Raw genomic sequence first — 17,387 nt, 5'->3', positions numbered from 1 at the left:
TATATATTACTACTTAGCAAGATACCCATTTTTGCTTTACCAAAAATACCCCTAAGAGTACACTAACAATATTCATGTGTATATATATCCAGCACTATTTACTGCATCTTTACCCACTTTAGTGTATTTTCCCCCCCTTACAAAATGTGATATATATCTCAGTCAATAAAAGGCACACGGGAGAAATGCTTTTCTATGAAGTCTGATATGTACGGAGGTTTGTATATTCTCTCTGATATAATTCGTAAATGGAAATGGGGGCTTCACAAGCAGTGATAGCAGGGAAAGTTCTTGTATAGGCTTTGACTCCCTCTTTATTATTTCGGTACATATATATATAGTGGTTAATAAAATGGATAATGCATATAAAAGAATAAAATATTTAAGGGTGTGGTCTAATGATCAATCAAATATAAAAAAAATCATGAGATCTAGGTAATTTTTGTATATTCTCATAAGGCTTAAGCTTTGGTGGGCAGATATCTCAGTCAATAAATAATGTCTACTTGCCATGCAATAATTCCAAAAGGTGTTTACGTAAAGTTAAAAGGTGGAATACTATTGTTTTGTGATTTGATGTCTAGGAAATCCTCTCTCTAACTACAAACAGAAAACTTTCTCCGTACAACTAGTCATTAATACACAAATGGTAATAACATTTTCCCCTCTTTGGGCGTTTGGTGCTCACGCACCGTCTCATGGAGACGCCGGCGGAGCCCAATCCGCGCGTCTGTCCGAGACAACGAACACCATAACAGGGAAGAATACCATGGAAGAAGAAATTACAACTAAGTCAAACTATGCAGTGGCTGTGAAAGCTCCATCAACAATGAGCCCTAACTCAAATCGCCATGGCGCCCAGCGTTAAAGCTCGCTACTCGACTCACAATGGGATGCCAGCGATTATTTTTAAATCCAATGACTATTATGGGGTTATGGCAGAAGAGTGTAGATTCACAAATATCGGCAGATTTCTTCGTACAAGGCCTCAAATTGAAAAAATCCGATCCAAATTTGCTGAGAAGATATCTGTAAAAGGTAGTGTAAGAATAGGTGTATATGATTTTCACACTGTATTTCTAGATTTTACCAATGAAGAAGACTTTAAATCAGTATGGTATAGGCGCTCTATCGAAATTGAGGGCCAAATTATGTGGCTAGAAAAATGGACTCCGGACTTTAAGACGGATGTTGATTCCCTTATAGTTCCAGTGTGGGTATTACTCCCAAAGCTTCCTTTTCACTGTCACACATGGAATTATATCAAGCAAATTGTAGGCCCGATTGGAACACCCCTGTCCATGGACATAGCTACAGATTATCGCACTAGGCCAAGCATGGCTAAAGTAAGGGTTGAAGTCGATCTTACTAAGCCAAAAGCTTACTTCTGTTTGGGTGGGATCTGAAGATCAACAAAATCCGCTGAAAGGGTTTAAACAAAAGCTAGAGTATAAGAATGTTCCAAAGTACTGCAGGGACTCTAAACTCCTTGGACACTCGATAACTCAATGTAGGAAAATTAAAAAAAAAAAGCCAGAAGATGATGGGAATGTCAAGGGAAAGAGTGTACCAAAAGAGATGGGCAACAATGAACTACAAGATGAAAGTAGCAGGGGAAAAACAACAGGAAAAAAAGGCAATGGGAAATGAGAACCAACAAAAGGATATGAAGGTGCAAATTTCTGATAAAGGAAATGAAACAGAGGAGGACAAGAAAGGGCAAGAAGACAATGAAAGTGCAGTTAAGGCTAGTAAGGAGAGCAATGCAAACAAGGACCAGATTAAGATTATTGAAGATGAAAAAAGTAGGAAAATAGAAGGTATAAATAATGACAAACCATCTGCTAGGGAAAGGACAAGAAACAAAAATAGGAAAAAGAAAAAATCAGAAAATGCCAAAAAAGAAAAAAAAAATTCTCTCAAGCCATTCCAATCCGAGGAAAGTGGCAGAAAATATCCTACAAAGACCCTCAAGATAGTTCAACATGACTTGTATGAAACTACAACAGAAGGACAAAATCAACTTAATCGAGTGGGAACAACTGGGAACCATGACAGAAACTCAGAGATGGCCTGCAATAAAGAGTAGTGGCTGAAACTAGTGGGGAGATATGAATGAAATATGAACCAATAAATTAAATCAAGAAGACTCGAAAGTAGAACAGACAATAATATTAACAACTATCAGAATGTTACTAAGAAGGAACTAATGGTGGTATATGCTACAGCATATCTGATCTACCAATTGATCATTGAACAAGAGGGAATTAACATCATAGTGGAATGAATGAGAGGATAGATCATCATGAGGTCAATAGTAAAGAGGGAGATATAGAGCATATCCAGCAAGTTCATACAAACACAAGCAGGGAGATACATATAGCAACTCGAGGGCGATACATACAGTAAATTTAAAAAAAAAGACAACGACCAGAACCTCTTTCACCATAGGAAGAGGAAGAACAGAAGCAGGAAACAGGAAAAAGACAAAGAAACAATGCAGCTCCCGGCAAAAAAGGAAGCAAAAGAAGAGATACTATCCCCTATAATTCCCATGATTAAATTAACTTTGGAATATAAGGGGGTTAGGTCTAAGAAAGCCATTCATAGGCTCAAAAATCTCATTAACATCAACAAAAGCTCAGTTTGTAGCTATCTTTGAGCCTTTTGTAATAAAAGATAAAATAGAAGGTTATAGAAAATTTTAGGATGCCATTCTGCTATGCAAAATGCAATGGCCAGATATGTGTTTTCTGAAATCACACCTATATCGACATTGTGGAAGATGAGGAGCAACATAATAACCATCAAATTTACTGAGTGCCACGATAACTCGGGAATCTTTCATCACACAATATATGCTAAATGTTACTACAGAAGAGAGAAAAGATCTTGGAACAGTTTAGAAATCATGAGCCAAACTATTGATGCCCTTTGGTGTGCTGGACTTCATGTCATTGCGATATCCGAGGAAAGAAGCTAGAGGAAAGGCACATAGAATGTATAGAAGTCTTGACTTTATATTAATTGTATGGACAATTGTGGAGTCACAATATTAGGTTTCACCGGTCCCAATTTTACTTGGTGTAATAATAGAAGACCAAGAAACATGGTGTGGAAGAGATTAGACCAGATTGTTTATCAATGATTTTAGGGCAAAAATTCCAACGTAACATTGTTAGACACTCATCAGAACATGATCAGATCATAACCATTGTTATAAAGTGTTCTGATTCAATCAAAATAACATCAAGTACTTTAAGGTTCCTCAATCTTGGACAAACACCATGATTTAAAGGATATTGTGAAAGAAGTTTGGAACACACAAATTCAAGGCACCTATTGGAGATTACAACCCAAGCTTTAATCCTTGCTAAAAGACTCATTAATTGGTCCAGGGAAGATAATGGGAGACATTCATGAGCAAGTTATCAAATGGGAAGAAAAGATCAAGCCTTAGAGGAAATCGACATAATATCCAACAGATCAAGGAGATTGAGATTAATAAAGTGCATGCAGAATATGTGAATGGCTAGTTTGCAGGAATCAACTCCTCAAACAGAAAGAAAAAAATTAAATGTTTAAGAAAGAGATGCAACACCAACTATTTCCATAGTATGCTGAGAGACAAAAGAAGGAAATTACAAGTGCAAAGAATCAATAATAGCAAAGGAAGATGGACTCAAGGAGAGGAACATAGTAAGGCAGCAGAGAAGCATTTCAAACAGCTGTTCAATCTTCCTAAGCTAATGATGAATAGCTCCATCCTGCAATGCACTCCTCAAAGTATTTTTGAGGAGCATAACAAAAGATTAACGAGTCTACCCACGGAAGAGGAAATAAAAGAAGCAGTTTTCAACCTCAATCCAGACAGTACAGCGGGACCAGATGGTAATAACGGAATTTTTTTCCCAAAAATTATTGGGATATAATAAAAGAGGATAATTAAGGACTATATTTAGAATTTTTTCAAAGGAAAAAACCTCACCTAACTTTTTTTCCCAGTACTTGTTGGTTCTCATTCCAAAACCAAAAGTACCTTCTAGATTTTCAAACTTTAGACCATTAGTCAGTTCTAATTTCACCAACAAAATCATTTCAAAAATTTTAGCTAGTAGACTTAATCCCATCCTTCTTGATATTATTTCTGAAAATCAAAGAAGTTTTGTAAAAGATAGACTGATTACAGAGAATGTTCAATTGGCCCAGGAGATTATCCCGTCTACATCTCATACTAATAAAGGAGGAAATATTTTAATGAACCTTGACATGGTAAAGGCTTATGATAGAATGTCATGGACCTTTATCATTGACGTTTTGAAGAAGTTTGGCTTCTCAGATTTATGGTCTGACATAGTGTTCAATCTTATCTCCAGAGTTTGGTATTCATTCCTCATTAATGGCTCAAGAGCTGGTTTTTTCACATCCTCACAGGGTCTTAAACAGGGAGATCATTTATCACCTTCTCTCTTTATAATTGTTGCAGAAGCTCTAACAAGATCCTTAAATAGTTTACATGCTAATGAAAAGTTTGTTCCATTTTCTATGCCTACTAATGCTCCACTAATTAATCAATTGGCCTATGTAGATGATATTATCATATTCAGCAGTGGCAACACAAAGTCCATCGAGTTGGTCATGAAGCAAATCAGCAAATACGAACAAAGCTCTGGATAACAAGTCAATAGCAACAAAAGTCATTTTCTCACTGCTCACGGGACTGCAGCAACATGAATAAACAGACTGAGAGCTTGTACTGGATTTATGGAGAAGGACTTTCCATTCATTTATTTGGGATGCCCGAGGAAAGAAGATAGAATATTTTGACATCATGATTAACAAGGTTGTGAAAATGCTAAATGGGTGGCAAGGAAAGATACTTTCATATGGTGGAAGGATTATACTCATCAAGCATGTGTTGGAAGCATTACCAACTTATAACCTTAGCGCTTTATCTCCTCCAAAAGGAACCTTCAAGCTTTTAGAAAAACACTTTGTTGATTTCCTCTAGGGTTCCAATGGTGACACCAGGAAATATCATTGGAGTTCATGGAAGAATTTGTATTATCCGATAGAGGAATGGGGAATAGGTATAAGAAGAATGGAATACATCAGTGAAGCTCTTGCAATTAAGAGATGGTGGAGGTTTAGGGCCAAGCCCTCTCTACTGGCAACATTCTTGAAATAAAAATACTGTGTTAGGGCTCACCCAACTACTAAGAAATGAGCATTGGGAGATTCTCATCTTTGGAAGAGTGTGACTCAGGCTAGACAAAAGGCTGAAATTCATATGATCCGGCAGGTTAACTCAGGAAGTAGTAGTTTTTGGTGGGATAACTGGACAGGAAAAGGCGCTTTAGCTACTAAATTTCCAGAAGCATCAAATAGTACAAGAACTTTGGTTAACTCTTTTATATCTAATGGAAAATAGAATTAATGCAAGCTTAGAGAAGTCATCCCTACTCATATAGTTCAACACATATTAACTATAGAGATAGGGAGACATAACATGAATGACAATCTTGTCTGGGCCGTGACAGAAAGTGGAAAATCGTAGATAGTATTCAATTGGTGATCAAGCAATCAAATCATTAAGCGTAGGATTGGATAAATAAACCAGTATGATAAATCAAGAAAACAAAATCAATATTCGAATAACAATAGTCATGAAAGAACCACAACACTAGGTTGTGAAGTTTAACTTCACATAGACATGGCAGCAAAATAACTGATCATACAAAGAAACATAAAAACAAATAAGTTTGGCGGAAGAAAAGATGAAACTCGGCCTCCACGGCCGCTCTGTGCTCTCCCTTGGTCAAAAGTCTGTCAAAAGTTACAAAAATAACATTTTTACATGTATTTATACTAAGTAGGATCAGGCCCAGACGAAAATACCTTCTCCCGCGTGAAATAGAAAAATAACTCTATAAAAAGTGCACAGGCGCACCGCATGGGGCGACGCACAACACAGTGTGGTAGTGGGGTTTATCAGGAACCTTGCAATTTCGAGGCAAGAGCAAAATAGGCAGCCACGGTGCGCTACGCGACGCCACACGCACCGCAGCTGTGGGAATTTGAGAAAATATAAAACATGAAAGTTGTAGATTTTTTAAATAGCTTTACCACGATATATTGTAGAGCCCAAATGGATTTTTGAGCGAAAGGTTATGCGCATTTTACTAGACAATGCGCAGTATGTCTGCTCGATTCTTCGTTTCGTTCTTAAAGTGCACTATCATCCGTTGATCCCCAAACACAATCCCAACTTAATCATTGGGCTTTTACTCAGATTTCAAAGCTATGGAATAGCTTGATTCACTCCATAACATCTACATAGATCAGAATCGCTCCTACAAGGCATAAAACACACAATTAGTGCAAAACACTAGCGATTAACGCTCAAACTTAATTAAAGTGTAGTAAATTAGAGTGTAATAAGAGACTAAAATACGTAATTATAGCTTATCATCAACACCCCACACTTAAACCATTCCTCGTCCTCGAGCAATCAAACTACACTTTATATAGACACGACTTTTTTTAACAATTCTCCCAACTCATCACACCAAGAATATTTAAAATAGACTAAGCACAAAAGTGTAACCTCTTCACCTCAAGATTTAAACTCACAAGTACCACGCATTATTCACAACTCACTCACTTACTCTAACATAGAGGTCAATGACATTACATTTCCATCATGAATCAAGTGCCCTCACACAACAAAAGAGAGTAGTTCCACACACAATAAAATTTAAGAACAATTAGGAACTCCAGATAGAAAGAATTCACTCACTCTCAAAAATAACATTCATATGCCACAAAAGATGCACCATAGGCTTGCCCGTAGTGTACTACTCAACTAGTCAATCTCATTCAGTCTAGGATCAAGTAGGACTTTAATTGATTGTAATGTCGGCCCCGGGACGGGTAGGATACATTTAGATTTAATACATACACTTTAACATTTAAAACCCCACAGTTATGTCAAATCATAACTCCACCTTCACATCAATGTATATTAACTTCATACTTTTTTAAGCACAATTATATCAAGAGTTACGACTATCAAAGAATATTTTTCACAACAATACAATCATTTTTTTTCTTTTTTCAATTCAAGTGGCTCTAACTTTTTCAAAACAGTGTACCTTTCTCCTTATTTCATTAGTTCCACTAAAAATCCAAACCAACCATCACACACTTTAACTTTTACAAAGTTCATAACAATTCAAGTGCTCATGAGAGGTTAATAGGTTCAAATAAATGGTCAATTCAAACAAATGGGTAAGGCTTGTAATGTAGTTTCCAAAGAAATAGGATTAAATGCTCAAAGGGGTTAACTATGATACATAACAATATATATATGGCTCAACAAAGAAACGCCTATATCACTTCCAAGACTGAATAAAACTACTATTTCATTTTACAAACACACAGGACAAGTTCTAGACATCAAATACAAAGCACAAAACAACACACATGGCACATAACTCACTCCGAATTGGACTCATCAAGACACTCTAGTCAAAGCAGTTAAGAAAAGTTAAGATCATACAATTTAAGGTACTTCTACATGAGTCAAAAACTGAGCCTAAGCGTCACAGCCAAAGTACTCACTATTCTCAAGGCATAACAAAGTCAAGAGATATTGCTTCAATTTAAAACACAACACAATGGATCTTATTCCTAAAAAATAAAATTAGCTACACCTGGTTCAAACAAAATCCTTGGAAAAGAATCACGGCACAAAGAAAAACCAAGGGGGAATCACTGCATTACCTACCAAAAAAAATTTTTTGTCCTTTTTCTTTAGACTTAAATCCCTCAAGAAAACTGTCTAGAAAATCTATCGTCAGGAAAAGTCCAGTTTTTATACTTTTTTTTCTCGATTTTTCTTAGGAGCTACTAAAATACTACTCAACTACGAAAATAAAAATAAGAAGCTAAAAAAATAAGAAATTAACATACTAATATAATACTACTAATGATCTAAAGGAATTCTCCCACTCCACACTTAAAAGAGTGGAGTGTCCCCAATGCACCAATAAAACAAACAATAACGAAGGTGGACAAGAAACTTCCTGAAAGGCCAAAGGCCGAAGCAATAGCGGCTCACGGGTACTCAGACTTCTTCCAGGCATGGTCCTTTGTGTGGGCACCCCACACTTAGTTCACACCATCTAGCTGACGTTTGCACTCTTCCAATGGCTTTGCTTCCTATGCTTATAATCCTACAAAAGAAAAAACAGACACTACAATAATAATAAGATAAATAACAATAAAGAAAGCAGTAAAGCTGGGTTGCCTCCCAACAAGCACCTGATTTATCGTTGCGGCATGACTTGAACTACTTTTGTCTCTACCTTGAACTTGTGAATTGAGCCCCTAATTTGGTTTCAAGCTTTTTGCTATGCTCTCGGGGTGGTAGTACAAATGTAATTGGGCCAAGTAACCAATTTCGTATTCTATACATCTTGGACTTCGGATGAGGTATGTAATTTTTTCTCTCTGGCACGAGAAATTCAAGAATGAAAGCACCCCGTTCCTCATCCATTGGATCCTCCAAAGGCTCAGATGATTCAGTTTCCATGTCATCATCTAAACACAATGTTGAAAAGTGTATGGAATGAAGACCAATACGCCCTAACTCTAGAATTGTATTACTCTTTACATCCTCATATTTACACACACTAGAGTCTCCAACTATAATATTATCTACTTCCTCACATGACTCTAGAGTGTTTTCATCAACATGGACATCATCAATAAAAGTATGGTCGAATGATTGACTCTCCAGTTTTAGCTCCTCAATTTAGCATATGAGTTCCTTTTCAGTTTCACATAACTCAGAACTATTTTGTTGGGCGTTAGACGCATCAACCTTTGCAATCATTGAGCTCCCAAGTAGTGCATATCAATGCCAAGTTTTTCATTCTCTTGTCCCAGTTCAGCTCTTCCTTCTATAAAGTGTCTCGTCCCTTCAGTAATTTCCTCATGTTGAACCTCATATGTTTTCAACTTTTCAGCTTGTTCCGCTAGCCATGTTTGGCTCAAAATCTCCACTTTTTTCAAAATTTCCCTTTTGTTGGAACTCGCTCTCTTCAATCAATTCTTCCATATTAGCTTTCATTCTTGTGATTGTTTCCCTCATTCTTCTCTTATCTTTTTTGAGTTCATCTTGTTGCTCTGCTACTTGCCTCAGAATATCCCTAATATATTCATCACGCTCCATATCCTGCCCTTCATTTCCCCTATCAAACTCACAAACACTGTTAGAAAGATCATAATAAGGGCTCAGAGAAGGATGAAAAGAATTAGGACAACCATCCCAATGGCCATCTTGACCACCACATATATTATAAATATTTCTAACAAAGGATTGAGATTTTGCGCACAACTTGCTCCCGAAAATATTTTGACAATTTTTCCACCAGTGGGGTCCTCCACAATATGGACTCCACATAGACATGGTATCAAAATAACTGATCATACAAAGAAACATAAAAATTAATAAGTTTGGTGGAAGAAAAGATGAAACCCGGCTTCCACGACGGCTCTGTGCTCTCTCTAGGTCAAAAGTCTGTCAAAAGTTACAAAAATAACATTTTTACATGTATTTATACCAAGTAGGGTCGGGCCCAGACGAAAACACCTTCTCCATCGTGAAATAGGAAAATAGATCTGTACAAATTGCACAGGCGAACCGTATGGAGTGACGCGCCATGCAGTGTGGTAGTGGGTTGATCAGGAACCTTAAAATTTCGAGGCTGGAGCAAAATAGGCAACATCCGTATACCACGCTGCGGCCCATGCGATGCGGCTTTCGGAATTTGTGAAAATATAAAACTTGAAAGTTGCAGCCCTTTTAAATAGCTTTCCAATGATATATTATGGAGCCCAAACGAATTTCTTAACGAAAATTTATGTGCATTTTACTGGACAATGCACAGTATGCCAGCTCGATTCTTCGTTTCGTACTTAAAGTGCACTATTATCCAATGATCCCCGAACACGATTCCAACTTAATCATTGGTCTTTTACTCAGACTTAAAAGCTCCAGAATAGCTTGAATTCATTCCATAACATCTACATAGATCGAAATCACTCCTACAAGGCATAAAACACACAATTAGTCTAAATTACTACCGAACCCCGCTCAAACTCAATTAAAATACAGTAAATTAGAGTGTAATATGAGACTGAAATACATAATTATAACATATCATTACAGTAACAACAAGATAATAATACTAGGAAGAGGAATACAGAAAATTCAACGTCTAGAGGTTAATTATTACTAGTCCACCCTAAATAAAGTAAGTTATAAAGCCATAGAGAACAACTAGCTAGTTACAAATAATATATAAAACAAATATATTAAGATTCATAGAACAAAAATAGAACAAATATATTAAGATTCCACTTGAATTGCAATAAACAACTAGCTAATTACAAATAATATATAGAACAAATATATTAAGATTCATAGAAAAAATACATTAAGATTCTACTTGAATTGCAATAAACAAAAAAAAACAAAAAAATTAAATAAATATGTTAAGATTCAAGGCGGATAAACGATGAAAACAAAAACTTACCTTGCCGGAAAATAATCACGCCCGAACGCTGGATTTGCTCCCTGAAAAGAAAAAAAATTAATTAGTTGGGTTAAAAAAATCAAATCTAGTTGCGAGAAAGGAAGAAGGGAGAAAGAGAAATTCATACCGCAGGAAAATTGACACTCAAACACGGTCGCCAACGATGGAGGAGAAAGAGAAGAGAAAGAAAGGAAGAAAAGAGAAAGAGAAGGAGAAAAGAAGAAATGGGTAGGGGGAGGGTTTTAAATTAGATTTCTAACCGATCGGTCGGGAACAAATATAAAATTAAAAAAAGAATATAATTTTCGACCGCGTTGGTATAAAGCAATAACAAAAAATTTAAAACAATTTCCAAATGAATCGGTCGGAAAATAAATAAAACAATTAGTTATTTAATTTATAATTTTTAGACTATTTTAGACGAAGTCCAAAACTGATCAAACTTTAAAAAGTTGACTTTCATGGACCGGCTGAATGGGTCGCAAATTAAATTTCCGGATTTTTGCGCCAAAATATTAGGACAAGTGTTGTTGGAATGTGGTCGAAAAATTAAAAATAAAATTAAAAAACTTCTTTATTATATTTGCTGACCGAAATCGTCGGTAATCCGTGTTCCGAGACATCTCATAGCTCCATTTGGTATTATATCACTTGCTTGCAAAGTCCGTATCGTTTCTTCGAAAAGCTTTTATGTAAAGTTTTGAAGAAAACGTGATTTTTGACTTAAAATGAGGTTAGATTTTACTAAGATTAACGTTTTTGGTAAATGACCTCGGATAGGTGTTTTGACGAATCCAGTAGGTTCGTATTTTCTTGAACTTGAACACATGTTTGGTTGGGGTCCCGAGTGATCCGATAGCATTTCGGCGCATTATGTGAAAGATTGGAAATTTTAGTTTTGAACTTGAAATTATGAGTTTTAATAATCGATTCGTGATTCTAAATGTTAATTTGGTGATTTGAGGTAGTGAGCGAGTTTATATGATGTTGTTACACTTGTGTGAAGGTTCAGATTGAAGTCTGAGGGGTTCGGATGAGTTTCGGATGTAATTTGGTTGAGTTTGGAGCTGTTGAAGCTAAGCAATTGCTGGTGTGAGATTGCATGTCTCGCAATTGCGAGAACCTGATCGCAATTGCGAGCCTCGCATTTGCGATACCAGGCTCGCAAATGTGAAAGTGCCCTAGGAATGAGGACTTCGCAAATGCGAATAGGTGATCATATTTGCGGACTAGTGTGAGGTTGCATTTGTGATCCTTGTGTCGCATTTGCGACGACTAGACTAGGTAGGCAGCTTTGCAAATGCGAAGCTTTGGCCGCATTTGCGATACTGGGTCCTTTGCAAATGCAAAGGAAAGGTCGTATTTGCAACATTTGTGCACAGCTGCTCTGTTCGCATTTGCAGACAGTTATTCACATTTGCGGAAAGTTCGTAATTGCGATACCTACAGTTGGGTATAAGTTGGCCAAAACGGGATTTAACTCATTTTACATTATTTTCAAATCCTAGACTCCATATAGGCGACTTATTAAGAGCTTTTTCTTCCTAAATTCATTGTAAACAATTTTAACTGATTTTCAATCAATTTCAATTACTTTTACATGAATTTTAACATCAAATCCATGAATTTCAAGGTAGAAATTAGGAGTTTTGGGTAGAACTTAAAGATTTTATAAAATTGAGATTTAGTCCTCAAATTGAGGTTGAATTTTGAAACAAATCACATAATCGGGCTCGGGGGTGAATGGGTAATCGGAATTTTATTTGAATCTCGAATTTTGATCAAGCGGGCCCGGGATTGACTTTTGTGACTTTTTTAAATATGATGAAAAAATTAAATATTTTTCATTGGTGGGTAGTTTCTAAAGCTTGTTTTGAATTGTTTGAACGATAATTGGCTAGATTCGATTTGTTTGGAGGATTGTTCGAAAGGAAAGGCCATGGTTGATTGTTAATTTTGTTGCAGAAGGAAGTAAGTGTCTTGTTAACCTCCATTTGAGGGAATTAAGATAGAATTGAGTTTATTTGTTAAGTGAATTATGTGTTGGGCCGGCTTATATGCAAGGTGACGAGTGAATATACGTGGGCCATGGGATAAGCATACGAGTGAAATTTGCCTTACTTGTACCATGTTAACTTGCTTATTGTGTCTTTCCTCCCTTAGATAGATGGTCAATTCTTTGATTACTTGCTTTCAAGGTACTTCTTATATTGAGATTGTTGCGGTACTGGGTGTTGGAAACATAGAAGTTGTTATCTGGTTGTTGGCTCTAGCTGTGGAAGGTTCTTGATAAGTGGGATTTTGACTGCTTATTAGCACCTTTTAGCTTTTGTTATAGTTCAAAAATATTTTTTGTTTCTGATACTAATGAAATTGTGCAAATTGTAGGAATGCAGGAATTTCGGTCTCCCCAGATGAAATCCGACTCAAAAAGGAGTGTCCCGAAACACAAGGCAATAAAGGGCGCAAAAGCACAAATGTGCAGTCCGCAGAAGGAATTCAGCGACCGAAGAAGAAATTGCGGACCGGAGAATTCCATCTGCAGCCGAAAACCAAGAAGGAAAATCTAGCAGAACTTTCAGCTAAGAGTGCGGCCACAAAACTTGGCTAAGAGTCAAAGATCAGAGAGTATGCAAAAAGTCCACTTCTAGGAGCCTTTGTGAATTGCGGACCGCATAAGAATTGTGTGGCTGCAGAAGATTGACTCGCGGCCACAGTCCAGAAATGTGTGGCCGTAGTTCAGAAATGTGCGGCCGCATAACTCCTCCTCCTGCCAGCTGAAGAAATATGCAGACCGCACATGGAATTGTGTGGCCGCACAACCTCCCGAGGGGCATTTTTGTCTGAGATTTTCAGCCTTGTATAAATAGACGAGTTTTACAAAATTAGGTCATATTTTTAACATACAAGATGTTGTAGCCGTTTCTCTTTGTTATTTTAGGAAGTTTTAGCTTATTTGAGCATTATAACATTAGATTTCATCATTTTAATCTTCCATTATGAGTTTAATTAGCTTTTCTTCTCTATTTTCTACAATTTTCATTATGAGTAGCTAGACTTTTACTAGGGTTGTGACCCAGCTCTAGTGTGTAAACCTTTTGGATATCTAATTTAGTGCTTGTTTATGATTGGGTGTTGATTATTTAGCTTAGTTCATGCTTCAATTTTAGAATTAATGGTTGCAAACAATGATTCATGCCTATTTGACTTAGTCTCTACTTGAGAAAGAGAGACCTAGTCTAGGTTAACTTAACTAACAAGAAATTGGGTTAATTGAAATATTGATTAACCTAGTTAAAAGGTTCAAACTAGAGATAGTAAGAACCCGACTTGAGCTCATATCAACTATTTTGTTTGATACCCAATTGGACTTGAGAAAGACAAATTAGGCAAAATCACTCTCTGACCAAGAGGTATTGAGTGGGTAAGGTAGAGTTGAGAGCTATAATACACCCCGATTAATAAAACAAGCATAAAAGTCTTATCCCATTAGGAAAACACTTAGGTTATGATCACAGGCCTAGGCCTTTAATCCAATTGGAAAAGCCTCAAAAGCATTTATCTAGAATCTAGTTTCTTTATCTTGCATTCATTAGAGTAACTGTAGAAATAAAAAACAAAGCCGTGTTGTGGAAGTGCAATCTTAGATAACCCATTTGCTTGCTTCGAATATATACTCCTAACTCCCATCATAACTCCTAGTGGATTCGACCCCGACTCCTAGTTGGATAATTGTTATTGCATACGACCATATCATATCTCGTATTGAGGTGTGTTGTGGACGTCACCAATTTTTGACGCCGTTGCCAGGGAGTCAAAATAGTGCTAGCTATATATTTGGGTGTGTTTTTGGAATATGTTCTTTCCCCTCCGTGTTACTAACTTGTTTGAGAAATCGTAGGTACAACCATGGCGAACAATGAGCTCGGAAATTTGCCTTTGAGGGATGTGGACGTCGAGGATGAGCAATTCGATGAGGTTCCTCTTGAACCTCAAGCCAATAGAAGAGGCCGAGTGCCTCATGACAATGTTCCCGCTCCACCCCAACCTCCACCACGAGCGGCTCCACGCCGGGTGTTACCCAATGAAGTATATGCTAGTGCGATAGTCCCTCCCCGTATTAGGGTGGGCAACTTTCAAATCACCAATGTGATGCTCACTTTGCTAGAGCAACGAGGTTTCTTCACCGGTGCTCCAAGTCAACATGCATACAAACATTTGAAGGGGTTTGTTGACACTTGTTGGGGGAGCAAACAAACAAATGTCTCTGAGGAATCATTGAGGCTAAGACTTTTTCCCTTCCATCTACGGGGGAAAGCTTTAGATTGGTTGAAAAGTTTGCCAAACCATTCGTTTCACTCTTGGGATGAGTTGGTGGAGAAATTTATTGCTAATTTCTTCTCTCCCGGCATATGGCTACACTTCGAGATACGATTTTGGCATTCAAGCAAGAGCCGTATGAACCGCTACATGAGATTTGGGAGCAATATAGAACAATGGTCAAGGAATGTCCCAACAATGATATGACGCAAAACATTATTCAACAAACCTTCTATCGTGGGATTAACACAACCAACAAATTTGTAGTGAATCAACATGCCGGCGGTAACTTTGTGACTACGCCTTATGCGGAGGCATGTGAAATTTTGGATGAAATGGTGGAAACATCATCCGTGTGGCAATCCCGGGCTAATGTTCCACAAGGTAATCCGAACATAATCCACCTTCACAAAGAGTTGCATGACCATGGGCAAGCCATTGCGGAACTGACCACCACCATGAATCAACTAGCAAAGGCTCAACTTCAACAAGTGCAAAATCCTAAGCAAGTCAACCATGGAAGAGGTGAACATGATGGTAACAAAAGAAGGACCAAGGGTCCGCAAATGCAAAACTGAGTGCAGAATTATGTGCAAGAAGATAGTAGTTTTGATCAAGATGATTCTTATAATGAACAAGAAGAGGAGTTGTTACATGGGAACAACTTTCAAAGGTAAACAAATAATTTCCAAGGGAATAACAATGGTAACCTCAAATCAGTCAAGGCAATTGGAATTCTAACAATCAAGGCAATTGGAGCGGTAACAACAATCAAGGGAATTGGCATAACAACAATAATCATGGAAATTAGAGTGGTAATAATCAAGGAAATTTAGGGGTAACAACCAAGGCGGATAGAACAACAATCAAGGCAACCGGGGATCGGGTTTTCAAAAGCCCCCGATGTATCAACAACTGAGCAACCCTCCTCCTTATCCTTCCCATGGTCCAAGTTCTTCAAACAATGAGATGGGGCGTATTGAGAATATGTTTAAGCAAATAATGAAAAAGAATGCCGATTAGGATGCCCAACTTGCCTTATATAACACATCAATCAGCAACTTAGAAGTTCAAATGAGGCAAATCTCTTAAGCTCTAAATTTTCGTCCTAAGGGGAACTAGCAAGTGACACCGTAGTAAACCCAAAGGGTGGAAACAACACGAGACATGCCATGGGCGTTACTTCAAGAAGTGGAAAAAGGTGGGAATGCACCCACCTCAAGTCAACAACAATTTGTGGATGATGAGCAAGTGGTGCAAGAAGAAGAGATCCTGAACAATGTGGTGCAAACTAATGATGAAGTTCGGATTGATATTGATGATAGTGTGGAAGAGACTCAAGAGGACGTGAAGCCGTCTATGGATCAAATTACTGACATACCGGAGCTGATAGTGGAAAAGGCTAAGGCACCATTGCCTAAGTGTCCATCTCCGTACCCTCAAAGACTTTCCAAAGAAAAATGGTGAGAATCAATCCAAGAAGTTCGTCCAAATGATGAAGAGTCTCTCAATCAATGTGCCATTAGTTGAAGCTTTGGAACAAATGCCCAGTTATGCCAAGTTTATGAAGAATCTCATTACAAATAAGCGGTCAATGAATTTGAAACTATCAAAGTCACTCATAAAGTGAGCGCAATTGTGCATTCAATGGCTCCTAAGTTGGAGGATCCTGGAGCTTTCACGATTCCTTGTACAATTGGAAGTGCCGAGTTTGCTAAAGCTCTTTGTGATCTTGGGGAAAGTATCAATTTGATTCCCTATTCGATTTTCAAGACCTTGGGAATTAGGCAACCAAGACCCACCTCTATGTGATTGCAAATGGTCGATCGTACTATGAAGAGACCTTTGGGAGTGATTGAAGATGTCTTGATTCGTATTGATAAATTCATTCTTCTGGTGAATTTTGTAATTCTAGATTGTGAAGTTGATTATGAGGTGCCGGTTATTCTTAGAATACCTTTCCATGCTACGGGGAAGGATCTTTGTGATGTTGAAGCCGGAGAACTTACTTTCCAGGTTGGTAATGAACAAGTGGTTTTCCATGTGTGTAAGTCCATGCGGCAGCCAAATAGCAATGAGGTGTGCTCTTTTATGGACTTGGTGACCGATGTTATTGTTGATGACACCAGTGCTACAATCAATGTTGGTGATATGTTGGAGGCCTTCTTGCTCAACTTTGATGATGACGAGATGGGGGGCTACATGGAATGTGTGAGCTCTATGCAAGGAATAGGGTCGTACAACTATGCACCCCGAAAATTATCTTTGGATCTTGAAAATAGGACAACTCCTGCTATGAAGCCTTCTATTGAAGAGACTCCTACCTTGAAATTGAATCAATTGCCTCCACATCTTCGGTATGAATTTATTGGTATGTGTTCTACTTTACCAGTTATTCTTTTCTCTTGTTTGACTAACGTGCATGTAGATTCCATCTTGGCAGTTCTACAAAAGAGAAAGAAG

At 37.5% G+C, this 17,387-nt stretch overlaps 1 long non-coding RNA gene across 2 annotated transcripts; it reads right to left on the bottom strand.

Moving 5' to 3' along the window:
- Positions 1-5,629: 5,629 nt before the first annotated feature.
- On the bottom strand, positions 5,630-10,842 carry LOC109243811. Of its 2 annotated transcripts, XR_002070632.1 has the most exons (5): positions 10,732-10,842; positions 10,605-10,645; positions 8,326-10,113; positions 8,123-8,237; positions 5,630-6,353 (listed from the first exon to the last, which is right to left on the bottom strand). It is a non-coding gene; the product is annotated as an uncharacterized LOC109243811 (long non-coding RNA). The 2 variants fall into 2 exon arrangements; XR_002070631.1 differs by lacking the exon at positions 5,630-6,353 and having other exon boundaries at positions 7,883-8,237.
- Between the last annotated feature and the right edge of the window lie 6,545 nt (positions 10,843-17,387).

Source organism: Nicotiana attenuata, unplaced genomic scaffold, assembly GCF_001879085.1.
Source record: "Nicotiana attenuata strain UT unplaced genomic scaffold, NIATTr2, whole genome shotgun sequence".
NCBI classification, from domain to species: domain Eukaryota; kingdom Viridiplantae; phylum Streptophyta; class Magnoliopsida; order Solanales; family Solanaceae; genus Nicotiana; species Nicotiana attenuata.
Note: the sequence above shows the minus strand (reverse complement) of the source record. Positions and strands in the feature narration are given on the sequence as shown.